This window comes from Abramis brama, assembly GCF_963993115.1.
Source record: "Abramis brama genome assembly, chromosome: 14".
In the NCBI taxonomy this organism is placed as follows: domain Eukaryota; kingdom Metazoa; phylum Chordata; class Actinopteri; order Cypriniformes; family Leuciscidae; genus Abramis; species Abramis brama.
Window position 1 is genome coordinate 38,787,925 of NC_139976.1, and position 27,818 is coordinate 38,815,742.

At 43.4% G+C, this 27,818-nt stretch overlaps 1 protein-coding gene across 2 annotated transcripts in view; it reads right to left on the reverse strand.

The window, feature by feature from the left end:
• Positions 1–27,818, reverse strand: part of myocd (myocardin) — a 165,176-nt gene that overhangs the window by 118,090 nt on the left and 19,268 nt on the right. The window contains exon 1 of one of the 2 annotated variants that reach the window (XM_084134624.1): positions 6,398–6,779. The exons of the other annotated variant lie outside the window; for it this stretch is intronic. The gene's annotated coding sequence lies outside the window, so the exon portion shown is untranslated. Of the gene's footprint in view, positions 1–6,397; positions 6,780–27,818 lie in introns of those variants that run through there. 2 annotated transcript variants of the gene reach the window in all.

Below are 27,818 nucleotides of genomic sequence, written 5' to 3' on the forward strand. Positions count from 1 at the left end.
CTAAAGGATTATTAGGAACACCATACTAATACTGTGTTTGACCCCCTTTCGCCTTCAGAACTGCCTTAATTCTACGTGGCATTGATTCAACAAGCTGCTGAAAGCATTCTTTAGAAATGTTGGCCCATATTGATAGGATAGCATCTTGCAGTTGATGGAGATTTGTGGGATGCACATCCAGGGCACGAAGCTCCCGTTCCACCACATCCCAAAGATGCTCTATTGGGTTGAGATCTGGTGACTGTGGGGGCCATTTTAGTACAGTGAACTCATTGTCATGTTCAAGAAACCAATTTGAAATGATTCGAGCTTTGTGACATGGTGCATTATCCTGCTGGAAGTAGCCATCAGAGGAGGGGTACATGGTGGTCATAAAGGGATGGACATGGTCAGAAACAATGCTCAGGTAGGCCGTGGCATTTAAACGATGCCCAATTGGCACTAAGGGGCCTAAAGTGTGCCAAGAAAACATCCCCCACACCATTACACCACCACCACCAGCCTGCACAGTGGTAACAAGGCATGATGGATCCATGTTCTCAATCTGTTTACGCCAAATTCTGACTCTACCATCTGAATGTCTCAACAGAAATCGAGACTCATCAGACCAGGCAACATTTTTCCAGTCTTCAACTGTCCAATTTTGGTGAGCTCGTGCAAATTGTAGCCTCTTTTTCCTATTTGTAGTGGAGATGAGTGGTACCCGGTGGGGTCTTCTGCTGTTGTAGCCCATCCGCCTCAAGGTTGTGCGTGTTGTGGCTTCACAAATGCTTTGCTGCATACCTCAGTTGTAACGAGTGTTTATTTCAGTCAAAGTTGCTCTTCTATCAGCTTGAATCAGTCGGCCCATTCTCCTCTGACCTCTAGCATCAACAAGGCATTTTCGCCCACAGGACTGCCGCATACTGGATGTTTTTCCCTTTTCACACCATTCTTTGTAAACCCTAGAAATGGTTGTGCGTGAAAATCCCAGTAACTGAGCAGATTGTGAAATACTCAGACCGGCCCGTCTGGCACCAACAACCATGCCACGCTCAAAATTGCTTAAATCACTTTTCTTTCCCATTCTGACATTCAGTTTGGAGTTCAGGACATTGTCTTAACCAGGACCACACCCCTAAATGCATTGAAGCAACTGCCATGTGATTGGTTGATTAGATAATTGCATTAATGAGAAATTGAACAGGTGTTCCTAATAATCCTTTAGGTGAGTGTATATCTTTAGTTGAACTTCAGCACAATTTCTGCACAATTAAAGTACATTTACAAAATTAGTTGTTCCAGTTTAGCAGACTTTAAGTATATCAGTTTAGTACAGCAAAAGTACAGTTGCATGGTATTTATATTAAGTACATAAATATGTAAATGTATTTGATGTATACTTAACACAAAATAAATATATTTCAAATATATTTTAGGAAGACATGCTAGCAACATAAAAAATCGTCCCGACAAACTTTATTTTCTAGTCCTAATATTGCAATTTTATGCTTATATTGGATAACTGCATTGCACTGATATTGCATATTATCCTCTCTACTGTAATCATTGCGAGAACTCACTGAAGTGACATCCAAACAAGCATTTACTGTAAAGCTGCTTTGAATCAATATGTATTGTGAAAAGTGCCGTACAAATAAATTTAACTGAAGTTTAGCTGTCATAATGAAAACTGACAATCAGAGTCCAGCATGAATCACCCTTCTCTGGAAATCAGCAGCGACCCACACATGATGCATAAATTCAGATGAACAAATATACAAATGACCCTTTGCATGAGAAAAAATGCTTGAAATTTGAAAATGGTTGTGTTTGCACTGACTCAGTGTATTTATTTTCTGAGTCATACACTTATCTTGACAATAACAAACCAGCATGTACAAATAAAGTCGTGTGACATTCACAGAAGTCATCTAAAGAAAGAGCGCAACATTCCCCGAGCCGTTTGTGTAACTCAACACTCTGTGTTCGTGTGACTGATGGGAACTCATTCGCATCATACAATCCTAATAATTACACAAAGGTCATTTTTTCAGATCAGAATGTGATCGGAAAAATATCAATCGTGGATAAACATTTGAATTGACTGACAGCGCTTGTTCAAACACGGATCACACACGCCAGCAGGGACGTAAACAGCAGGTTTTATTTCTGGCGTCTTGTTAGCGTTCTTGTGACTGCGGTTGTTTTTGTGATAGATTAGTAAGCAGTTTACAGCCAATCCCTGCAATATTATCAGACTCTTCAGTCATGGTTTAAACAGTGAAGTAATGCGCTCTCCAGGAGGAACGGAGAGAGAAACTGTGATTATGAGCCTCGAATCTGGAGGAAAAACTAGCATGAACTTGCATCTGATCTGGTCGTATTGTGAAGGATCAATCAGGGCACAAGATTTCAAATCAAAAATAGTGGTTGCACTCTATTCGGATGGTCCGCTTTAGAAATTAACTATATAGAATAGTATATAAACTATAAATATAAACTATATAGAAATTCTAGTAACTATAAGTAACTGTGCAACTACATGTCAACTCGCGTGTAACTTTGTTTTCATTTAATATTTGGTTTTAATAGGAAATGTGACAGATTACAGAAGTAAAATGGTCTGCAAATTTCACGTTAACTTTAAGCATCTATTTCTCTGTGCATTGCAAACTCAAACATCACAGTTTTGTGTGAATTCAGGGTGATGGGACAAGTTCTGCCATTGAGATGACTTGGAAAAAGTGTCACAATCAGCCTGAATGAACCCTCTGCCACTCCAAACCTGTGTGGATTTAAGTGTTTGTTTCTGAATGATGCCAAATTTATGATGATTACTCAAATCTGTGACGGGAAAAAGACAATGGGCCCTATTTTAACGATCTGAAACGCAAGTAACAAGCGCGAAACGCAAGTAACTTTGTGGGCGGATCTCAGGCGCTGTTGCTATTATACCGGCGGGATAAATGACTCTAAAATGTGTTGGTCTGAAGTCGCTTCATTACTCATAGGTGTGGTTTGGGCGTAACGTGAAATAAACCAATCAGAGCCTCATCTCACATTCCCTTTAAGAGCAGGCGCGCTTGTTCCATGGCGGATTGCTATTATTAAGGGCGGATTTGCCAGACGCACGCCAGGAGTGGTTCACAGCCGAGGAGACCGACGTTCTCGTCAGGGCCGTAAAACACAGAGAAGTGACACTGGGGATGGAGAAACACACCCAAATTAGCTTCGGTTAAACAGGAGTATGATAATTTGGGTAAATGTGTAAGCTAGATTTATGCCTATTTTTTCACATCTTCATGGACACAACAATGATTTCCCTCGTGTGGTAATATTTTTCCTTGTAATAATGTATGGTTTTCTAAAAATGAAAACTGCTGCGTCTGTGTAGATGAGATAAGCAAAGTGTATGTGCGTTGTGCACACGCTACATTATGGCCAAGCATGTGCCCTTAAAATAGTATCTGAATAACATGCTCAACGCGCCGCTGACTTTAGACGAGGTTTCTCCTGGTCAGTGGCGGAATTGTTTTCTGAAACTGCAAAATAGCACCAGGGAACGTTTTCGCTGAACCACCCCCGGGAGCGCAAGTTCATTCCCTAATTTACCGACGTGCGTCTGTGGAGGAAAAGTCCGCTGTGCGCGGGTGCAAAATAGGAATGACACATGCGTCGCTGTACAAAGTCAATTGCGCTGGGTGCGAGATAGGGCCCATAAAGTGTCAGACACAGTGATGTTAGTCAAAGTGAGTCGTTCTAACATATAGCAATGCTCTTATATTTTAATAACCATAAACTAATGTTCCCAGAATGTTACATGGAGGTTTTTTTTTTTGTGTGTGTGTGTGAGAGAGAGTTTGTGTGTGTGTGTGTGTGTGTGAGAGAGAGTTTGTGTGTGTGTGTGTGTGTGTGTGTCCATATAATGAAAGTCAATATTGTTTGGACCCCATTGACTTTCAAAATATCTTCTGATCTTTTTCAGATCTTTTTTTTTTTTGTCATTTTGGATAGGAATGACAGGAGGTCAAGTAAATAAAGACAGAATTTCTCTTAAAAAAAATCTTTTTAACAAAGTAAATGCTCATTAGAAAAATTACTTAAAACTTCTAACCAACATCCTCAACATCCTCATGCAAAACATGATGTTCTTCCTGAAGTGTTTCTGTCTTGTTTTCCAGCACAAACATCTAAACATTCTTAAATCAAGACACATTTACTGGAGAAGAATGAAGCTTGAAGAGTTTCACCGAGTTTAAAAAGTGAAGCTTATGAAATCTGAACTCAAGCATGAACCCAAAGGACAGAACGCTATGATATTTCAATAGATGGAGTGCATGTTTTCGTCTTGGAAAGCTCACACTGACTTGTTCCCCGGCCAGAGCAATCACCTGATGAAACTAAAGGCCGAGAACGAGCGAGAGCCTGCGATGAGTAAAAGCGGAATCCGACAAACAAACATTTACGTGACACGTTACAGGAGAGCCGCTCTCGTTCTGACGAGGACCATAAGTGGAAAGATCTGCTGAAATTCAACATCCACCTTCATTTATGAACATCGCTGGAGTCAGTGCAAAAGAAAAGAACAAAAGCCCTAAGCAGCTTTGAAGAGTTGCCATTCTTTCCACCCTGGTGTTTAGAGAACATTTGTTTGAACGTTCATTTCAAACAGGCTTTGCTTCAAGTGTAAGATGCAGAACGGAGCTGTTGCTTGGCCCGCGTCACCTTCACCTCACACTATATCTATAGCTGGTCATATCTAAACCTCATTACAGGGCAATTCACATCCTGTGGCTTTAGCACATACAATAAATCAGTGTTTCAAGCACTGGAACTACGGCTGTGTGCGTTTACTCAGAAACAACGTCAAGAGCCGCTGTAGTTTTCTTAACCCTCCGGTGCTCTTCGTGTGGCGATCAAAAATGACAGATTAAAAAAAAAAAAAAAAAAAAAAAATTCAATGAAAGGATGTACTATATTTTATTTTAAAGTTAGTTTTTAGTTTATATTTTAGAAAAAAGTTTTAAAAAGTTACAGAATTTTACATTTATTATTATGAAAAATGCACAAAAATACAATTTTCAATTTTGATATGAAATCTATATTTTCAAAAACATGTTTTACTCTAAAACTGCAAGAGAATCAAAGCCATAAATCTAAACAAGTTGTGTTCAAAATTTGAGGTTGATATCTCAATAAATGATCTTTCAGTGACATATTGTTCGGCTGCAGTTCCAAACGCTTCCACTAGAGGAGATTCGTCTCATTCATTTCCAATGCGCTCGTTTCTGACTGCGAGGAGCTCAAGTGTGACGTTTTTCAGAACCATTTAACCTGTTCGAATCATGTCCATGATTTCTTTTTGTGTTCACACAGCAAGTGCCAAAACCTTTACCAAGTTTCATACCATTCTGATGAAGTAAAAAAATAAAAAATAATAATAATTCTAACACCATTTTATCATCATTTACTCACTGCTGAACCTGTATGATTTTCTTTGTTCTATGGAAGATGTTTATCAGAATATCTGCGCTGCTCTCTTCCACATAATGAAAGTGGATGGGGACCAAAAAAGGATTATAAAAAAAGTAAATAAATTGACAAATTCAAAATCGTTCTTGACAGCCATTAACAAATGACAGAAAAAACCCCAACAACATTAGGCCTCTTAGATGTTTTTCTTCTACTCTCCTTCATGTCGTTTAAAACCTGCATGATTTTCTTTCTTAGAACGTATTTTGAAGAACATTTCAACGGTGAAAGTCCAAAGCAACATCAGAACCCACTGACATTCCCCGTATGGACAAAAACATTTGTCTCCCAAACTATATTCTTTCAGGTTCCACAGATGAAGAGAGTCATACAGGTTTGGAGCGACATGAATGCGAGACATTCGAGAATTTTTATTTTCAGGCGAACTCTTCTTTTAAATCTGAAAATCCTAAATATGGCACTCACATTTTGTGCGCCGCGAGTGTTAATTCTAGACCTTGTTTCAAAGTGTTGTTTCATGATTCGTCTGATTGCCGAAGAGTAAACGATGTTTAGATTATACCGATAGGCTTCACAGGAACTTGAGCCGACATGATTCTCCGACATGAAATGTATTATTTTAATATAAAAAATAGCCCTAATTTCTAAGGAACAATTCCAAACGTAAGTTTAGAAGAGGCCTAAATAGCGTAAGTACTAATATGGAGAGTCTTGTTTGTCTAATTGGCAAGCGGCTGTGATTAGTAAACAGTAAAAAATGTGGTATTTCAGATGAAATGGCAGAGCGAAGGTCACCAGCATTATATTTTGTTAAACTGCGCAATGTTCCAGCGCTTCGCCAAAGAAGCTGTAAACCGAGATTATTGTGGTGTTTGATAACACACAGGCTATTTCCACTCCAACACATCTGATATAGCACTACCTTATAAGCGTATGGCCTTATGGATCCCTCCACACTTGTGCTTCTCTTCACTTCACGAGTCAGATGAAGAACTCGGCGTGCAGAAACTCTGAGGAGAGACAATCGTGGAAAACGCACGCAAACACACACACACACACACACACACTAGCACAGAGTGGCGGTCACACAGCGTGTGGAAACAGAATAGCGCGGTGACGCGTGTACAGCCAGCTTATCTGTTCTTCACTCGCTTTAATTTATGCTCAAACCTCCAACACAAGCAAAGCTCCTGCCAGTGGAATCCAGTCTGACCTGGAGCGCCGGGAGACGCTTCACTCCTGAATCCCTCGAGCCCGGAGACGCTCACTTTTACAACACATCCAACATCCAACCTCACATCAGCGAAGCGCAGCCGAGCCTTTAACTCTGAGCTAGGGCTGTGCAACGATTAATCACATCCAAAATAAAAGTTTGCGTTTACATAATATATGTGTATAATTATTTTACATATATAAATACACACACATTTGCATGTATATATTTAAGAAATATTTTGCATACATATATTTATCCATAATTTATATTATATATAAATATTTTATATCTAAATAACAATTTTTTCTTGAAAATATACATGCATGTGTGTGTATTTATATATACAAAATAATTATACACAGCACACACACATATATTATGTAAACACAAACTTATTTTGGATGTGATTAATCATTTCAGAGCACTAGTTTAATTATGAAATGAACTGAATCAACACTGAACTGACTTGAGTGGAATAATACTAAAATATTTCCTAAGAATGTTTTGCTAACGTTCCCTTTAAGATATGAAAGCGTTATTTCTGAACGTTCAACACTTTTAGATTTTAAATATTTGACCGATAACCGGTAATTCTTTATATTTGAAAGCCGATAACTGATAAATTGGTCGATAAATCTAAATCCAAATTTTATATAATTTTTGAGATTCCGATTACAAAAACAAAAGTCTCATCATGTCCCAATCACACAGTTATAATGATGTTCTCATGATACTGTTATGTAGCCGATATGACGGACTTGCGCTGCACATGTTGCACTGAACTCTATTTTCCTTTTTGAAGTGATTCAATCATATTTCAAGCAATTCAAACCCATCATGTTGAACAGTGGCATCTGAAGCGTCTCAGCTGAAGGAGATAATACATTATTTATCGGCCTTAATATATTGGACACATTTTCTTATCAGGCCGATAACGATAACATTAAAAATAAACATACATCGTCTGATATGGTGGCCGATATATCGTGGATCCTCAGTTTCATTGTCATCATTTATTCATATGATTCTAAACCTGTATGACTTTATTTCTTCTGTGAAACATGATACGATCTTTTGAAGGATCTTTTGTCCATTATACATTGTGGACAAATCTTAATTTCTGCAATTTTGTGCACATTTTATTTACTATTAAAAAGCATATTATACACAGCGCACACTGGTCCGACACTGACCCCGCGCTCTTCAGACATCAGTGCTGCATTAAAAAATCGGCACAAGTTTTAAGTCCTGTAAAGTAAAGCTCAATAAAAAGCACAGCTGTGATGCGATGCTTTCAGGCTCTGCCTCTCTATTGTCATATAAAACATCTCGTTTCTCACTCCAGCGTTTCATAAAAAAGCTTTTAACCACTGAGGACAGAGCATTGCAGCGGTGCGTGTCCCAGTACGTCATCAGCACACGTGCGCTCTCAGTCTGAAGAGATCGAGGCGCAGAATAACAGCAGGATCCTGATGAAGACAGCAACAGGCACTAACTTACACCTTACACACTACTACATATCTTTACGCTGACCCATTAAACTAACCCTAACGCATATGCAGAAACTAAATATTAAAGGGAGCCTCAGATCAGGAGTAAAATACAGGAGTAAGATTATATTTCAAATAAATGCTGTTCTTTTGAACTTTCTATTCATCAAAGAGTCCTGAAAAATAAAATGTACACAACTGTTTTCAACACTGAGAATAATAATGAATGTTTCTTGAGCAAATCATCATATTAGAGTGATTTCTGAAGGATCATGTGACACTGAAGACTGGAGTAATGATGCTGAAAATTCAGCTTTGATCACAGGAATAAATTACACTTTACTATATATTCACATAGAAAACAGCGATTTTAAATTGTCATAATATTTAACAATATTACTGTTTTTTCCGTTGTACTTTTAATCAAATAAATGCAGCCTTGATGAGCAAAAGAGACTTCTTTTAAAAACATTAAAATCTTTCCGATCCCACGCGTTTGACTGGTAGTGTTTCGGATCATTGAGGGTAAACGACTACGCTTTCCTTTACACAGAGCTTACGACCTACTAGACAGAGTTAGTTACAAACTAGCGTGAGTTTACTCTGACCCTGGGGTCGTCGGCCGACCTTTGACCTGGGAAGAAACGAGAGAAGCGAGGCTTGGGTTAGCACGCCTGCCACGTCTCTAACGAACACAACACTTCCTGAAGGGACGTGACAAAAAAGCATGAAAAATAAATGCGTTGTTTTAACACCCAATAAAACTCCATCTTTACACAGACGGTGCGCGGTGCAGAAGAGTGTGTGGCCAAGCGCAGGTTTACACAGGTTTACACAGGGCACACAGTTTAAACAAACGTAAGACTCTCTGATCATTAGTTCTGCTGGGCTCGAGCCTGTTGGACTGTGAAAGAGGATGTTTTACAGTATTTCTGTAGCATGAGTTAAAAGGGCGACTCACAACGCTGATTTATTCCATTATTCCACATTCGTTAAACAGAAGAGGTGACAGAAAACCCGAATCGGGGCTTGTTTTCATTACAAGTTTCATTTTTATACACTGAAACATGTTAAGACTTTAAAAGCTGTTCCACTTGGTAAATTAGTCACTAGAACATTTGTTGCAAACGATGATTGAACTTTAGAAATCTTGGTTACACTTTACAATAAGCTTTCATTTGTTCACACTAGTTTGCATTAGTTAACATGAACTATGATGAATACTTCTACAACATTTATTAATATCAGCATTTACTGATACATTCTTATGATCAAAAGATGTAAGTTAACATTAGTTACACAAACAAAACAGAATTAAATAATTAATTGCAATTATTTGCATGATAATTGCATGACACATGGTCGTGACAGGCCTACTTATGTTCCTTGTTAACCTCAGGAAAAAAATCCTTTTTTTTTATTTCTTGAATAAATAAATAAATACTATATCTTATTTTTCACAGCAGTCCTGTGGTTTCCCCTATTCATGAAAAGTGCCAATCAACCATGTTTCTAGAGAGCATTTCATCGCTCCTTCTCTCTTTCTAATATGACGGTCAGTAATCACCAATAATATGGTGGTTTCAGTGGTGAGCTGACGTTATATAAACAGAAGGTTATGGGACAGTGGCTGCAGCTGCTCTACATGTGCAACTCCTTCAATTCAACATTTATTTGCTTTCAATTTGCAGAACTAAACCAACATAATTACTGTATATTCAGCCCTGAGAAAAGCATTGTATCAAAATAGAGACTTGTCACAATCACCGGTCATGTGACCGTGAGACACTCACTGACACACACACACACACACACACACACACAAATGATTCGTTGAATTTAATAACATTTTTTATCGTAAGTGGTTGCACACAATTGATTTTAGCTACATTTAAACAAATGCATTAAGTTGAACTTAATCAATTTTAGTTCAACTTAATGCATTTGTTTAAATGTAGCCAAAATCAATTGTGTGCAACCACTTACGATAAAACATTTTATTAAATTCAACGAATCATTTTTTTCAGTGCACTCACTCACTCACTCACTCACACACACACACACACACACACTCTACAAATATAGTTACAAAAGATATTCAGTGAAGAACGAGTTAATTTTCTCAGTCTTCTGTTTGATTAGTGTTATTATAGAGACGGCAGGAATATTAGTGCTGTCACTTTAAGAGTTTAAGAGCACGGATCAAATATACTGTTACACATGAAAACAGAAAACAGAGTCGTCTTCAATGGTTTGAAGTCATATTAAAACGAATTTCGATTCCCAACCCTACTTGTGTTTGATGAAGTTTGCATCATTGATTCTGTTATTTCCGTTTATTACTGTGAAACTGATTTCAAACAATCTGTCCTGTATACAGTGCTAAAGACTTGACATTGGGAAGCATTGCACACGATCCTGGAGCAGAAGTTCTGAAGCGCAACTGCAGTATTCTGATGACTTCAGTGCCTCGTAATCCTTGACTTCCTATGAGAGCCACAGCCTTCACTAATAGCTTTCTTTTCAAATGACCGCTTTGGTACTCGACTTCAGAGGAGAAGCCCAAGCATGAAATTCAATTACGCAGCACACGCTCGTCCCGTGTTAATCCTCAGCATGCCCTCGGGATTTTCCCTCGCCTCGGTCCCGGTCCGAGAGCCATGGATGTGCAAACATGAGCTACACATGAGCTGGTCTGCCATGGGAAGCAGATCGGTGAAACACAACAGCTCAGGACCAACCCGTCAGGAGTGACTCAGACACACTGAAGGAAAGCCAATAGCGGATCATTCTAGAGATAAATCAGAGAACGCCTGACCGTTACTATAACCTGAGGAGGGTCAGTGAATAAAGTGATAGTTCACTTCAGAATTAAAATCTCCTGATAATTTACTCTCCTCCACATCATCCAAGATGTTCATGTCTTTCTTTCTTCAGTGGAAAAGAAATGAAGGTTTTTGAGGAAAACACTCCAGGATGTTTCTCCATATAGTGTCTTCAATGGGGTCCAACGGGTCGAAGGTCCAGATGTGAGTTTCAGTGCAGCTTCAAAGTCTCGACACGATCCAGCCGAGGAATAAGAGTGTCATCTAGACAAACCAGCGGACATTTTATAACAAAATAAACATTTATATACTTTTAACCACAAATGCTGGTCTTGCACTAGCTGTGATGCGACACACATTACGCAATCAGGTTGAAAGGTCAAGCGGGACGTAGGGGGAAGAACAGACCCAGTGTTTACAAAGAGAACGTGCAAAGACTAAGTCAAACGCCATTTACAAAAAAAAAGTGATAGTTTACCCAAAAACGTCCATATCTGACTTGCCCTCATGTCGTTCCAAACCCGTAATACTTTTATTTATCTTCAGAACACAAATGAAGATATTCGTAATGAAATCTGAGAGTTTTCTGTCCCTCCTTTGACAGTCTCTTCACCCAAAACACTCATAAAGAGATGGTCAAATAAATCCATGTGAATTACGTGGTTTAATCCAAGTCTTCTGAAGAGACTTAATCACTTTATATGATTCATTTATTTTAATATATTATTCACATATAAACATTGATCAGCGAACGTACGGCAAGTCAAATATAGTAAAGCTCAATTTTTCTTGCAAGACTATTCTCACGGCGACAGAAATCACTAAAAATATCTTCATTTGTGTGATGAAGGAAAGTCGAATGTGTTCGGAATGACATGAGGGCGAGTAAATGATGACAGAATTTACATTTTTGTGTGAACTATCCCTTCAAGTGTCAACACTTACTGTAACTCAATACTATTGCTTCATATTATCATGGCAAAAATAGTTGGACAAATATGCATATTTAACTTAAGGCTTAGGCCTAAATAATAATACCCTGCATTTGTGATTGAAATATCAAGCCTCTGTGCGTGTCAGAAACAGCTTCACACAACACTATGTACTGCATCCCGAACGAATACTTTTCAAAATCTGACATTCCACAAAAAAAAATCTGATTTTAATTATGATTAAAGACTACAAAAAAAAAAGACAGAATTGAGTGTGATTATGATAACAGTATTAATAATACTAGAGTGCTTCAGACTGGGTGGGTAAAAACTGTTTTTTTGTTTGTTTATCTTTTGGCGTTCAATCTACATAATCAGCACTGCGGATGAGCACTGGCTGTCTTCCCTGACACTGCCTTCAGCTTCACTCACACAGAGTGAAAACAGTCTCGCTCTCACTGCGGGTCAATGAACGACCAGCGAGAAATGCAGAGGAGTTTCCCTGAGCGGGAACACACTCCACCAGAGGAGCGCCAGTGTGTGTTCTGGACCCGTGGAGGAGCGTGAATGTCTGTTCGGGACCCGTGGAGGAGCGCGAGTGTGTGTTCTGGATCTCTGGAGGAGCGTGAGTGTGTGTTCTGGACCCGTGGAGGAGCGCGAGTGTGTGTTCTGGACCCGTGGAGGAGCGCGAGTGTCTGTTCTGGACCCGTGGAGGAGCGCGAGTGTGTTCTGGACCCGTGGAGGAGCGCGAGTGTGTGTTCTGGATCTCTGGAGGAGCGCGAGTGTGTGTTCTGGACCCGTGGAGGAGCGCGAGTGTGTGTTCTGGACCCGTGGAGGAGCGCGAGTGTCTGTTCGGGACCTATGGAGGAGCGCGAGTGTGTGTTCTGGATCTCTGGAGGAGCGCGAGTGTGTGTTCTGGACCCGTGGAGGAGCGCGAGTGTGTGTTCTGGACCCGCGGAGGAGCACGAGTGTGTGTTCTGGACCCGTGGAGGAGCGTGAGTGTCTGTTCGGGACCTGTGGAGGAGCGCGAGTGTCTGTTCGGGACCTATGGAGGAGCGCGAGTGTGTGTTCTGGACCCGTGGAGGAGCGCGAGTGTGTGTTCTGGACCCGTGGAGGAGCACGAGTGTGTGTTCTGGACCCGTGGAGGAGCGTGAGTGTCTGTTCGGGACCTGTGGAGGAGCGCGAGTGTGTGTTCTGGATCTCTGGAGGAGCGTGAGTGTGTGTTCTGGACCCGTGGAGGAGGAGCGCGAGTGTGTGTTCTGGATCTCTGGAGGAGCGCGAGTGTGTGTTCTGGATCTCTGGAGGAGCGTGAGTGTGTGTTCTGGACCCCTGGAGGAGGAGCGCGAGTGTGTGTTCTGGATCTCTGGAGGAGCGTGAGTGTGTGTTCTGGACCCGTGGTGGAGGAGCGAGAGTGTGTGTTCTGGATCTCTGGAGGAGCGCGAGTGTGTGTTCTGGACCCGTGGTGGAGGAGCGCGAGTGTGTGTTCTGGATCTCTGGAGGAGCGTGAGTGTGTGTTCTGGACCCGTGGAGGAGCGCGAGTGTGTGTTCTGGACCCGTGGAAGGGGGTGAGTGTGTGTTCTGGACCCGTGGAGGAGCGCGAGTGTGTGTTATGGACCCGTGGAGGAGCGTGAGTGTGTGTTCTGGACCCGTGGAGGAGCGCGAGTGTCTGTTCTGGACCCGTGGAGGAGCGCGAGTGTCTGTTCTGGACCCGTGGAGGAGCGCGAGTGTGTGTTCTGGACCCGTGGAGGAGCGCGAGTGTGTGTCCTGGACCCGTGGAGGAGCGCGAGTGTGTGTCCTGGACCCGTGGAGGAGCGTGAGTGTGTGTTCTGGACCCGTGGAGGAGCGTGAGTGTGTGTTCTGGACCCGTGGAGGAGCGTGAGTGTCTGTTCGGGACCTGTGGAGGAGCGCGAGTGTGTGTTCTGGATCTCTGGAGAAGCGCGAGTATGTGTTATGGACCCGTGGAGGAGCGCGAGTGTGTTCTGGACCCGTGGAGGAGCGTGAGTGTGTGTTCTGGATCTCTGGAGGAGCGTGAGTGTGTGTTCTGGACTCGTGGAGGAGCGCGAGTGTGTGTTCTGGACCCGTGGAGGAGCGCGAGTGTCTGTTCGGGACCTATGGAGGAGCGCGAGTGTGTGTTCTGGATCTCTGGAGGAGCGCGAGTGTGTGTTCTGGACCCGTGGAGGAGCGCGAGTGTGTGTTCTGGACCCGTGGAGGAGCGCGAGTGTGTGTTCTGGACCCGTGGAGGAGCGTGAGTGTGTGTTCTGGACCCGTGGAGGAGCACGAGTGTGTGTTCTGGACCCGTGGAGGAGCGTGAGTGTCTGTTCGGGACCTGTGGAGGAGCGCGAGTGTGTGTTCTGGACCCGTGCAGGAGCGTGAGTGTGTGTTCTGGACCCGTGGAAGGGGGTGAGTGTGTGTTCTGGACCCGTGGAGGAGCGTGAGTGTGTGTTCTGGACCCGTGGAGGAGTGCAAGTGTGTGAACGCGAGTGTGTGTTCTGGACCCGTGGAGGAGCGCAAGTGTGTGAACGCGAGTGTGTGTTCTGGACCCGTGGAGGAGCGCGAGTGTGTGTTCTGGAACCGTGGAGGAGCGCGAGTGTGTGTTCTGGACCCGTGGAGGAGCGTGAGTGTGTGTTCTGGACCCGTGGAGGAGCGCATGTGTGTGTTCTGGACCCGTGGAAGGGGGTGAGTGCGTGTTCTGGACCTGTGGAGAAGCGCAAGTGTGTGTTCTGGACCCGTGGAAGGGGGTGAGTGTGTGTTCTGGACCTGTGGAGGAGCGCAAGTGTGTGTTCTGGGCCCGTGGAAGGGGGTGAGTGAGTGTTCTGGACCTGTGGAGGAGCGTGAGTGTGTGTTCTGGACCCGTGGAAGGGGGTGAGTGAGTGTTCTGGACCTGTGGAGGAGCGCAAGTGTGTGTTCTGGACCCGTGGAAGGGGGTGAGTGAGTGTTCTGGACCTGTGGAGGAGCGCAAGTGTGTGTTCTGGACCCGTGGAAGGGGGTGAGTGAGTGTTCTGGACCTGTGGAGGAGCACAAGTGTGTGTTCTGGACCCGTGGAGGAGCGCGAGTGTGTGTCCTGGACCCGTGGAGGAGCGTGAGTGTGTGTTCTGGACCCGTGGAGGAGCGCGAGTGTGTGTCCTGGACCCGTGGAGGAGCGTGAGTGTGTGTCCTGGACCCGTGGAGGAGCGTGAGTGTGTGTTCTGTACCCGTGGAGGAGCGCACGTGTGTGTTCTGGACCCGTGGAAGGGGGTGAGTGTGTGTTCTGGACCTGTGGAGGGGGGTGAGTGTGTGTTCTGGACCCGTGGAGAAGCGCAAGTGTGTGTTCTGGACCCGTGGAAGGGGGTGAGTGTGTGTTCTGGACCTGTGGAGGAGCGCAAGTGTGTGTTCTGGGCCCGTGGAAGGGGGTGAGTGAGTGTTCTGGACCTGTGGAGGAGCGTGAGTGTGTGTTCTGGACCCGTGGAAGGGGGTGAGTGAGTGTTCTGGACCTGTGGAGGAGCGCAAGTGTGTGTTCTGGACCCGTGGAAGGGGGTGAGTGAGTGTTCTGGACCTGTGGAGGAGCGCAAGTGTGTGTTCTGGACCCGTGGAAGGGGGTGAGTGAGTGTTCTGGACCTGTGGAGGAGCACAAGTGTGTGTTCTGGACCCGTGGAGGAGCGCGAGTGTGTGTCCTGGACCCGTGGAGGAGCGTGAGTGTGTGTTCTGGACCCGTGGAGGAGCGCGAGTGTGTGTCCTGGACCCGTGGAGGAGCGTGAGTGTGTGTCCTGGACCCGTGGAGGAGCGTGAGTGTGTGTTCTGTACCCGTGGAGGAGCGCACGTGTGTGTTCTGGACCCGTGGAAGGGGGTGAGTGTGTGTTCTGGACCTGTGGAGGGGGGTGAGTGTGTGTTCTGGACCCGTGGAGGAGCGCGAGTGTGTGTTCTGGACCTGTGGAGGAGCGCGAGTGTGTGTTCTGGACCTGTGGAGGGGGGTGAGTGTGTGTTCTGGACCTGTGGAGGGGGGTGAGTGTGTGTTCTGGACCTGTGGAGGAGCGCGAGTGTGTGTTCTGGACCCGTGGAGGAGCGCGAGTGTGTGTTCTGGACCCGTGGAGGAGCGCGAGTGTGTGTTCTGGACCTGTGGAGGAGCGCGAGTGTGTGTTCTGGACCTGTGGAGGGGGGTGAGTGTGTGTTCTGGACCTGTGGAGGGGGGTGAGTGTGTGTTCTGGACCTGTGGAGGAGCGTGAGTGTGTGTTCTGGACCCGTGGAGGAGCGCGAGTGTGTGTCCTGGACCCGTGGAGGAGCGTGAGTGTGTGTCCTGGACCCGTGGAGGAGCGTGAGTGTGTGTTCTGTACCCGTGGAGGAGCGCACGTGTGTGTTCTGGACCCGTGCAAGGGGGTGAGTGTGTGTTCTGGACCTGTGGAGGGGGGTGAGTGTGTGTTCTGGACCCGTGGAGGAGCGCGAGTGTGTGTTCTGGACCTGTGGAGGAGCGCGAGTGTGTGTTCTGGACCTGTGGAGGGGGGTGAGTGTGTGTTCTGGACCTGTGGAGGGGGGTGAGTGTGTGTTCTGGACCTGTGGAGGAGCGCGAGTGTGTGTTCTGGACCTGTGGAGGGGGGTGAGTGTGTGTTCTGGACCTGTGGAGGGGGGTGAGTGTGTGTTCTGGACCCGTGGAGGAGCGCGAGTGTGTGTTCTGGACCTATGGAGGAGCGCGAGTGTGTTCTGTTGTTATGACTCGATGACCCGCTGGTGGAGATTTGTGTCACTGACGACATGATCTCGGTCTCCAGACGCAACCTAACAGCTGAGAACCAATGGGAATGTGTTCAGGGGAAGTCACTGAAGTCACCATGAAATCAAAATGGACAATTCTTGTTTTTTAATGGAATATTGTAGTGTTTATTCTAAATTATTTATCTTTGATTGAGTTAAATTGATGTTCCTGGTAATCTTAAATCAGAATAACAGCGACATCTCTTCTCTTCTCTGATGACGAGGGCGGGGCTACAACCTGTCACTCACATGAGATCAGCCAATAGCAAACCACAACCATCCAACCATCCAATCAATTCCCCACGGACACAATCAAGCCACGACCACATTTGTTCTTGTTCCAGAAGTGTTTCACTCGGATTCACAAATAATTCAACTAATCTTTTACTTTGCTTCACAGATTAATTTATCCCTACATAATTATTGAGAGACTTATGAAATTATAAGCCATTTGTCCCTTAAAAATGAAAATTGTTTGATCATTTACTCAACTTCATATTTCTTTCTTCCAATGAACATAAAAATAGGAATTTTTAATGATTCACCAGTCTCTATTTTCCAGAGTTTTCAAGCCTCAAAAATTATGGATAAGTACAAAAGTAATCCATGTCTCATTAACTGATTATTACTCCATTGATGGTTCCATGAAGAACCTTTACCATCCACAGAATCTTTCCACTGCACTAAAGGTTCTTTATAGAGGAAAAAGGTCTTTAGATTATTCAAATGTTCTTCACTCTAAGAAAAACACAGTTCAGGTGCTGAGGTTACCTCTGTACAGATAAAACGTTATCAAAACGTTCGTACATTGGTGAAGAAAGAGTATGTGCCTGCGCATGTATATGTTCAAACGCAATACCTATAGACTAAACACGTAATATGCTTGTGTGCGCCGTCACCGTCTTCACAGATTCACGTTTTTGAAGTTTACACCGAGATGATCACTTTTTAAAAAAAAATCTGAACTTACGCCTTGAAACCGGTCTCAAAATTTCCGTTCTTGAGCTCCAAACACTGTTGTGCAAATGAACAGCCGGAATGCATTAAAAGTTTCTGTTTTCTGTTAGAACGGTGTCGTGTTAGCGGCCGCTAAGTTAATAACTAATGATCTTTACAACAGAAGTGAATCAATCAAAACTAACTTCATCTGGACAATAACTTTATTCTAGATCTGCTGTAAAGCCTAAACAATCTCTGCTACTGTAATCTCCTATTATCACTGTAACGCTGCTTTGAAACATCTATATTGGTAGAAGCGCTGTATAAATGAAGGTGACTTGACTGATCACTGAAAGGTTCTTTGGGGTGCCAAAAATGAGAAAATGTGAAAACCCCTTTTAAATGAAAGATATAGGGCCCTATTTTAACGATCTGAAACGCAAGTATCAAGCGCAAAACGCAAGTAACTTTGTGGGCGGATCTCGGGCGCTGTTGCTATTATCAGGCATGTGATTGGCTAAGGACAAAAAAGCAGGAAAATATACTGAGACCCCCCCAGCCCCGCCCCGCCCCGCCCCGCCGATCAAACTGGTGGCGGATCTATTGGATAGTAAAGCAGGACCCTGACTCTGCCAATGTATCCCTGCCTCTGCTTAATTATTTTTATCCCCGGTGGGGATAAATTTATCCCCCCCTCAAAGTGATCAGTGCTACTTCACTAGTGGCGAGGAGGATCACAAAACTTATCACGGATCCGTGGTTTGATTAAAGTCCATTTTATTTTAAAATGCGCTACTTTGACTGGCTCCGCAGCCTCTCTGTAATCACCACTCTGCAGACTCGCTCAATGTCCCGCCCACGGCGCTATATGATTGGTTACACCTCACGAGTAATAGCCTATCAACACTTGCGAGATGGCTGCAGGTCTTTTTTTACGCCGCATATTCAGCATATTACTGAAGCGGGAATAAACATCACAGTCTGATTATCTGTTTCTATGATGACAAGCAGCCCAGTCACACCACTAAGAATGGCCGAAGTTACACATACAGTGTTTTACTCAATTGAGGCTAAACGCAAAGGTTTTTTGATTACTCACTCAATGTAAAGACGCGTTTCCGCGCGTCTAGAGGTCCTGGGCGCGAAGGCGTTTCGCGCGGCGCGGTAGACGCGAAGCCCGAATGAGGCGAATTGACTTTGTCAGCCCGGCCCGACACATTAAGTGTAATTATGAGCCCGAGCCCGATTTAAACCCAGGGGTGGCGCCAGGGAAGTTGAGATGAAGCAAAGATGAAGTTGACGATCGCCATCTCCGTATAATGCGCATATATGGATAAATGCATGGATTACATCAGAGTGTTGCCTATTTCTTTTCGTTTTGAATTGTTTCGTTTAAAGACATTTCAAGCTTTCTTTAGATATATTTCTTAATATTCTCTTTGAGGCATACACTTAGTTTCGGTTAATTTATGATGAGATGCGCTCCAGTTAACGTGCACTGCAAGTGACCGCGGCGCGCCTCTATGATTATAGCCTATGTCTGCTATATTTGCTTCTTATTTATTAAATACATGCAATTCGTTGATGAAAAATTTATTAAAATTAAGATACAATTTATACAAAACGAAATTCACTTTAAAGAAAGGTTTTCTACAAAACAAAACTTAATGAAGTGGTCAAAATCATGTCTGACCCACTCCGAGTCTCCCGATGCTACTGCACATCCTATCTTGTGCTGTTCACTTTTCATAAATCAACATAGATGGAAAAAAATAACATTATAATATTTTAACAAATATGAAACTAAATGAGCTTATTTAATGGCTACAACACATATAATAGGCCTACAGAATCTCTGTACAAATTGCTGCACATTCATTTACTGCTTCTGAATTTTGCACACATAAGTTGAAAGGCATTTGTTTGTGCATAGTAAAACATATCTGCAACATTTATCAAGTTCACAGATAATTGTGCGTGCATTTATGAATTATTATCTTAATGAATAATGCAACAAGGACAAATCATGTAAACTGCCTTGTTTGTTTATTCAGAATGAAATGGATCGCAAATGTATCCGAATGAAGAAACGCAAAAAAAAAAAAAAAAAAAAAAAAAAACGTGAACAATGATGAACACAGAAAATGAACAAGAATGAACTTTGGATGAACTTTGGATGGCCTAGGAGGAGTAGGCCTAGTAGGCTACAACTCTAATTTAATTCAACAAGGTTTTAGAATATAGAATATTTTTTAAACAAAATAAATATTTTTAAAGTTTATTATCCCGGACCGGTGTGATGCGTGCGAGTGGAGGAGACGCTGAGCATGACACGTGACGTGTTGCATTTTGTAACACAAGTGCTGGATCAAGGGCCCGGAGAATCTAAGCTCTGATTTATCTGATCCTGTCCATTAGCTTTGATCCATGTACTGCTTTTCAGAATGTCACCAAGTACAAATATTTATGTAATTTTTCAGCGCGAAAACTCTAGCTAGCTGGGAACAATGAAAAGGGTCCAGAGCAGCAAATGCAGTGAATGAAGCTCATGTTCTCATGATTTATTTTTATGAATAAAAATGTTTCAAAACATCCCCCCCTCTGTTCTTTTCACAAATCGCACCCTGACTACATCCCTCTACTTCCTTCTTTAATGACGTCACTAGAACCGTTTTTTGACTAACCTCCGCCCACAGGAATGCTCCCTCAACTCTACCGAAATACGTTTATGTACTTGCGCACTTCTTATAACTTACTGTGTTTACTCAGCTCTTACGGTGATTTTCTGAAGTAAAACTGACGCTTCATCTTTTGTGTGATGCACAATAAACTTTATTAAACTCATCAGTATATGTTTGATCATCATTCAGACAGCAGACTTGTAGGCTATTAATAAATAATGGATACATACAAGCAGATGACAAATACGTTATAATAACCGTAATTAAACTATTAAACTATACCTGTTCCATCTCTATACAGCACTCTGACTCTGTAGGCATTATTGTCCGACTCGAAATGAACACTGTTACTGAGAGTTTCTGATATTATCATCATTCTGTGAGATGAAATTGTCCTGAGAGACTGAGCTCATGAAGCTCCGCCCCCTGGGTCGTCCAGCAGCAGCTTATTTGCATTTAAAGGGCACACACTAAAACAGCGCGTTTTTCTGTGCCCCAAAAAATGACAATTTAAACATGCTGTAAAAAATGATCTGTTGGGTATTTTGAGCTGAAACTTCACATACACACTCTGGGGACATCAGAGACTTATTTTACATCTTGTGAAAAGGGGCATAATACGGGACCTTTAAGTCCACGTCACTGCAACAAGTCGTCTAACCACGGGTCGGGAGCTGGAGTTTCGGGATCGCTGAACTGCTGGTAACAACTGAACTTGCGTCCATAGTTGGATAACAATGCTTTTGGAAAACGCACCTCAGACTCTTCATGAACGTGAGAGCGACATCTACATCATCCGAAACTTCTCCTTTGAGTTCCATGGAGGTTCCTAAGGTTTGGAATGGCATGAAGGTAAATGTATTTTGGGGGAACTACTCCAACATGTCCCTTGAGCTCTTATCTGACTCGCATTAGCCGATGTGAATTCCCATCCGTCAGTCTCAGCGGGGAGTGAACACTGAGATTACAGGCCACAAATCTCGGCTGATGGATTGGATTTAAATCAGTCACATTTAAACATGAACTCGCCTCGTTGTGGCCTTTTGCGCGACTGCTCTTATTTTAGCAGCGATGATGGAAGACGGCCAAATAAATGACCCTTGGGATGGACCCAGGACTGGGGAAACCCCTTCAGATGGTCAAACCACCGGCTATCAGACCAGAGTTTCAGAGCCTCGTGTGTGTGTGTGTATCTGGGAACAGGCCGGGCCGATGTTCTCTGCTGATCCTGTGGGAGTCGAGAGAAGATCTGGGATGCCAGCGTTGAGACCGTCCCGCAGAGAGAACACAGAGAAACACAACCATTCATCCCTTTTCCAGACCTGAGCTTCAGCAAATCAGGATCTTGAGCACGAGACATTTAACGGCTCAAGGGAAAAAAGGTCTAATTTCACACATGCACATTCCCAGGACATGTAAAATCCAAATATCCTGCTCAATTTGAGCGACTGGATTAGCATATTTATATATATATATACACACACACACACGTCGTACATCCTTTACACGACTTTGCATGCTACTAAACTCAAATCGGATGGAAATAAACAGCAAAAATGGAGTCAATGGAGTCAGAAAAATACCATTTTTTCCTTTGATTGAAGTTAATTTTTTGGACTCCATTGGCAGATATTTGTTCTTGTTTAAAGCAAAAAGTCATTTAATTTTGAAATATCTTAAAATATCACTGTTATCACAGACAATTTGCTTCTTCTCCAGTAAATGTATCTTGATTTAAGAATGTTTAGATGTTTGTACTTGAAAACAAGACAAAAATACTGAGGAAGAACATGATTTTTAGCAGTGTATGACACTGTGATGATTAATGTTTGTAGTTTAAGGTTCACAGAAAAAACACCAATGAAGCTTGGCTGCTAAGATCTTCAGGAATCAGTTTATTGGGAAAGAGAAGTGCTGTAATGTTTGGGTAACCTTTTAAACTCTTGTAATCCTGCCACTGATGGCTTGTAACATCATAAGCGAGTATGAACTATGAATCATAGGCTAAGACTAGAATTAATCTGAAAGCAAAAGTGCTCCGCAGTGCAGATGAAGCTCATGTCAGTGTGTGGGAAACACAAAAGCGAGTCGCATGGGTCGCGAGACTCCCAGAGGATTGAGATGCTCCATCCATCTCTATTTTCTGTTCCTTTCATTCCTCTGTTATAGTGGGATGCTCAGGAAAAGCTGGTTGTGATTAAACGGATCGCGGTGTTTCTTAAGCTGACAGCTGTGTATACATCGATTATACACAAACAGACCTGGACGGCAAATGCAACAAGTAGCTCGTTTTGAAGACTTTCCCCCAAAAATGCATCTGAAGAGCTTAGGAATGTAATTACACACAGAAATATTTATGTGCAGCTACTAGTGCAAACAGAGAACGCAAAACACAACATCCTACTTATAGCCTGATGTTTACGTGTTCAGATCAACACGCTGGGCTTCTCAACAACGCCCAGGTCTGACCATCAACATGTACTAATCGGTTTGTATTCATAGTCTTATAGTATTGACTGTGGACGCTTGTTTACGCCATGGGGAAAAAATGGAAAAGATAATTGCTACTTTTTTCTAGCAATTTACATTTTCTCTCTCGGAATTGTGAGAAATAAATTTGCAATTGCAAGTTAGAAAGTCCAAATTGCAAGATTTAAACTTGCAATGGCAAGAAAATAGAATTATGAAATAATAAGCTTCAGTAATTTATAGCTATAGTCATTCTCTGGGACAGTGTATGGATCTATTAATTATTTAAAAATACATTTGTATATATACTGACGTGAATACACCTTTTCTACGATGGCCATGCTTTAATTTGTGATTTAATTCAGTTTGATAAATTTCTTGGGGGAATAAAGTTAGAAATGTCAAGGTGATGCATTATATCAAAATGAGGTTGTAAAATATCACGCCTTGTCAAAAAAATTGTCAAAATAAAGTGAGTTTGTGGATAAAACAAGAACAAATATCTTCCAATGGTGTCAACTTGTTTTTCCATTGAATTAAGATATTTTTCTGAGCCCGTTGGAAGATATTTGATCCTGTTTTAAGCACAAACTCACTTCACTTTTACACATTTCCAAGTCATTTTGCTTCTCCATTAAATGTATCTTGATTTAAGAATGTTTGTGCTGGATAACAAGACAGAAACACTGAGGAAGAACATTATTTTTTTTAAGTGAATTTGATATTTAAGAGTCATTCAATTTAAACCTGGAATTTCAAGACCATATGGAATACAAAGAGTCCGTTTCTAACTGATGCGTTTTAAATGGGATTTCTCCCGTTCCTCTCGTCTGACAGTGGAAACACCCAGGCAACCGTTTTCAGCTGCATTCATTAATAATCATCATTCAAAATAGCTCGATCAAGCTCATATTAATGTATTTATTCCATGCCCGATGTCTATTCTGATCGGTGTTTACTTTACAACGCTATTCTCGGTTCATTGTGCCTCTGCACCTGCTAATAAACAACTGGGAGTGTTTTCTGAGCGAGTTCAGAAATAGCTTTCCCATGAGTTTAGGGTCTAAAATAAAGGCTTGCGCAGACGCGGCCCGACTGCTGGAACGACCTCGTCATGGGAACATTCTCCAACTGTCTGTATGGATTTAATAGCGTGAAGAAAAAAATATCAAGAACGTGCAAATATCTATTTTGATCAATTTGTATAAGCAAAACTGCCCTTGAGGGATATGATGCTAAATCTGCACTTCAGGTTGCGTTTTAATGCCGAAACCTCAAAAGTCAAAACAAGGTCAACGGGAAAAGTTTACATTTCTGTCTGAGGATTAAAAAAATGAAAACAGCGACATGCGACAGATCTTCTGGGAAATCATGAAATAAACGACTCACCACAAACCACATCCATTCTGATAGCAGCAAAACGGATAAACGCACCAGGATAAGGACATGTTCGCATAACAAAATGTGGCATCTGGCGTGTTTCAGAGACGTCATTTAATGATACGACATCGACCAGTTACCATCAACTCTGTGTTGGAAACGAGATGTAACAGCTGGCCACGTTTGTCCTTTTCCACAATCATTTCGCTGTTCATAATCGCTCCGTAACTTTTGCTGTGGTGTGCGAGTGTATTCTATATTAGTGAATGGTCCAGTCATAATAAGTTTCCATGCTTCACTAGAAAGGGAGTGTATTTACTTTGAGGTCGCTGGAGATATGCCGGCGAGACAAGCGTCCCGGGCCATCACAGCTCGCTGTGGGTGGCCAGGTCTTGCCCAGATTCATCCAGGCCTACAAGAGAGAGCAGATAAAATGTGGAAATTGACAGATTTGATGCCAGATCTTCCTTTTAATGGGCCAGCGTGCTTTTAAAGCGTGCCATGCCGAGTCAAGTATTTATGTTTTTATGGAAGATCACAATGAAAAATGGTTGTGGATAGCCACAAAAGATATGATAACACAAACACACTAACAATGCTGCGGCCAGAGACTGGAAATAAACCCTGAAAGACTTCGTACAGAGGACGCCTATAGCCACTTCATCTGGATGAACTTTAAAACACAATTACATGTCGCATATTAAAAAATGTCTGATGTGTCTGTAACCATAAACAAAGGAATATCAGGTCTGAAGATTAGTTATCATCTCATCAAATTCTTTTTTGGCAACCCAAGATGTAATAGTTTAGTACTTTATTATTTGATGATGGCATGAATCACTGTGAGCCAGTCTAGGCCTGATCAAATCATCTTAATTAACTGCGCATATTAGCTGGAAAAAGTCTCAAGATAATTCAAAGACATTCCACCGCTGTGGTCGACAAGTTAAGCATTAACCAAATGTGATATTTACAGGAACAAAAGCTAAAAAAAAAAAAAGTTAATAAATTAAATTTATTGATTCTGACTGATATTTGACAAGCACAACACGGGCCGATGGGACAGATGCACACAGTGCCACGCTGTTTAGGATGGGTTCGTGTTGAAGAGCCACTAAAAAAGTCATCTTTTCACATAATGTTCTTTATCTTAAAATGTCAGCGAGTGTAGATGTCACCATTATCATATATGTTTAAAGAATTGAAGTCTGTCAGGTAAAAGAAGAGCTTATTGATGCAGCTCAATCTGTCTGCTATTTTATTCCAACCATTACTCCTGATCGGAGGCTTTCGTAAATATTTAGTTTATACATAGAGTTACGCTTCAACTAAATTTAATGGTGCAACACAAAAATATTTAGAAGTGAGTAGTAGTTTAGTAATTCGTAACTTTACATCAAAACTAGGCTAAGTTGTAACCTATGCACAGCTGGTGCAACCGGCCCCTGGAGATCATGTAGATGCCAGTCCATCTTTTCAGAAACTCAGGAAAAGTCCCTGTTTTTTTGCTATTTAGCACCTAAGCTCTGGAACAGTCTTCCTAACATTGTCCGGGAAGCAGACACACTCTGTCAGTTTAAATCTAGACTAAAAACACATCTCTTTAACCTGGCATACACATAGAACAATGTTCTTTAAAATGTCCTGACTTTTTAATAAAAATAATAAAAATAAAATAAAAATAAAATAAAAAAATAAATACAGATCTAGGAAATATTGATATTTATAAATGTGTGACATCCACGCAAAAAATAAATAAATAACACAGATTTGTGAAATATTCCTGTTTAAAAGAGTATGACATCCACCACAAAATAAAGCAAATGGATCCGGGCCGTATCCAGATCAGATGGAGGACCTCCGCCTAGACACGACCACAACGCATGATGCAGTCAGCCGGATCCGGGCCGTATACAGATCAGATGGAGGACCTCCGCCTAGACACGACCACAACGCATGATGCAGTCAGCCGGATCCGGGCCGTATCCAGATCAGATGGAGGACCTCCGCCTAGACACGACCGAAACGAATGATGCAGTCAGCCGGATCCGGGCCGTATCCAGATCAGATGGAGGACCTGCGCCTAGACACGACCACAACGCATGATGTAGTCAGCCGGATCCGGGCCGTATCAAGATCAGATGGAGGACCTGCGCCTAGACACGACCACAACGCATGATGTAGTCATCCGGATCCGGGCCGTATCCAGATCAGATGGAGGACCTGCGCCTAGACACGACCACAACGCATGATGTAGTCAGCCGGATCAGGGCCGTATCCAGATCAGATGGAGGACCTGCGCCTAGACACGACCACAACGCATGATGTAGTCAGCCGGATCCGGGCCGTATCCAGATCAGATGGAGGACCTGCGCCTAGACACGACCACACCGCATGATGTAGTCAGCCGGATCCAGGTCGTATCCAGATCAGATGGAGGACCTGCGCCTAGACACGACCACAACGCATGATGTAGTCAGCCGGATCCGGGCCGTATCCAGATCAGATGGAGGACCTGCGCCTAGACACGACCACAACGCATGATGAAGTCAGCCGGATCCGGGCCGTATCCAGATCAGATGGTGGACCTGCGCCTAGACACGACCACAACGCATGATGTAGTCAGCCGAATCCGGGCCGTATCCAGATCAGATGGAGGACCTGCGCCTCGACACGACCACAACGCATGATGTAGTCAGCCGGATCCGGGCCGTATCCAGATCAGATGGAGGACCTGCGCCTAGACACGACCACAACGCATGATGTAGTCATCCGGATCCGGGCCGTATCAAGATCAGATGGAGGACCTGCGCCTAGACACGACCACAACGCATGATGTAGTCAGCCGAATCCGGGCCGTATCCAGATCAGATGGAGGACCTGCGCCTAGACACGACCACAACGCATGATGTAGTCAGCCGGATCCGGGCCGTATCCAGATCAGATGGAGGACCTGCGCCTAGACACGACCACAACGCATGATGTAGTCAGCCGGATCCGGGCCGTATCAAGATCAGATGGAGGACCTGCGCCTAGACACGACCACAACGCATGATGTAGTCATCCGGATCCGGGCCGTATCCAGATCAGATGGAGGACCTGCGCCTAGACACGACCACAACGCATGATGTAGTCAGCCGGATCCGGGCCGTATCAAGATCAGATGGAGGACCTGCGCCTAGACACGACCACAACGCATGATGTAGTCATCCGGATCCGGGCCGTATCCAGATCAGATGGAGGACCTGCGCCTAGACACGACCACAACGCATGATGTAGTCAGCCGGATCAGGGCCGTATCCAGATCAGATGGAGGACCTGCGCCTAGACACGACCACAACGCATGATGTAGTCAGCCGGATCCGGGCCGTATCCAGATCAGATGGAGGACCTGCGCCTAGACACGACCACACCGCATGATGTAGTCAGCCGGATCCAGGTCGTATCCAGATCAGATGGAGGACCTGCGCCTAGACACGACCACAACGCATGATGTAGTCAGCCGGATCCGGGCCGTATCCAGATCAGATGGAGGACCTGCGCCTAGACACGACCACAACGCATGATGAAGTCAGCCGGATCCGGGCCGTATCCAGATCAGATGGTGGACCTGCGCCTAGACACGACCACAACGCATGATGTAGTCAGCCGGATCCGGGCCGTATCCAGATCAGATGGAGGACCTGCGC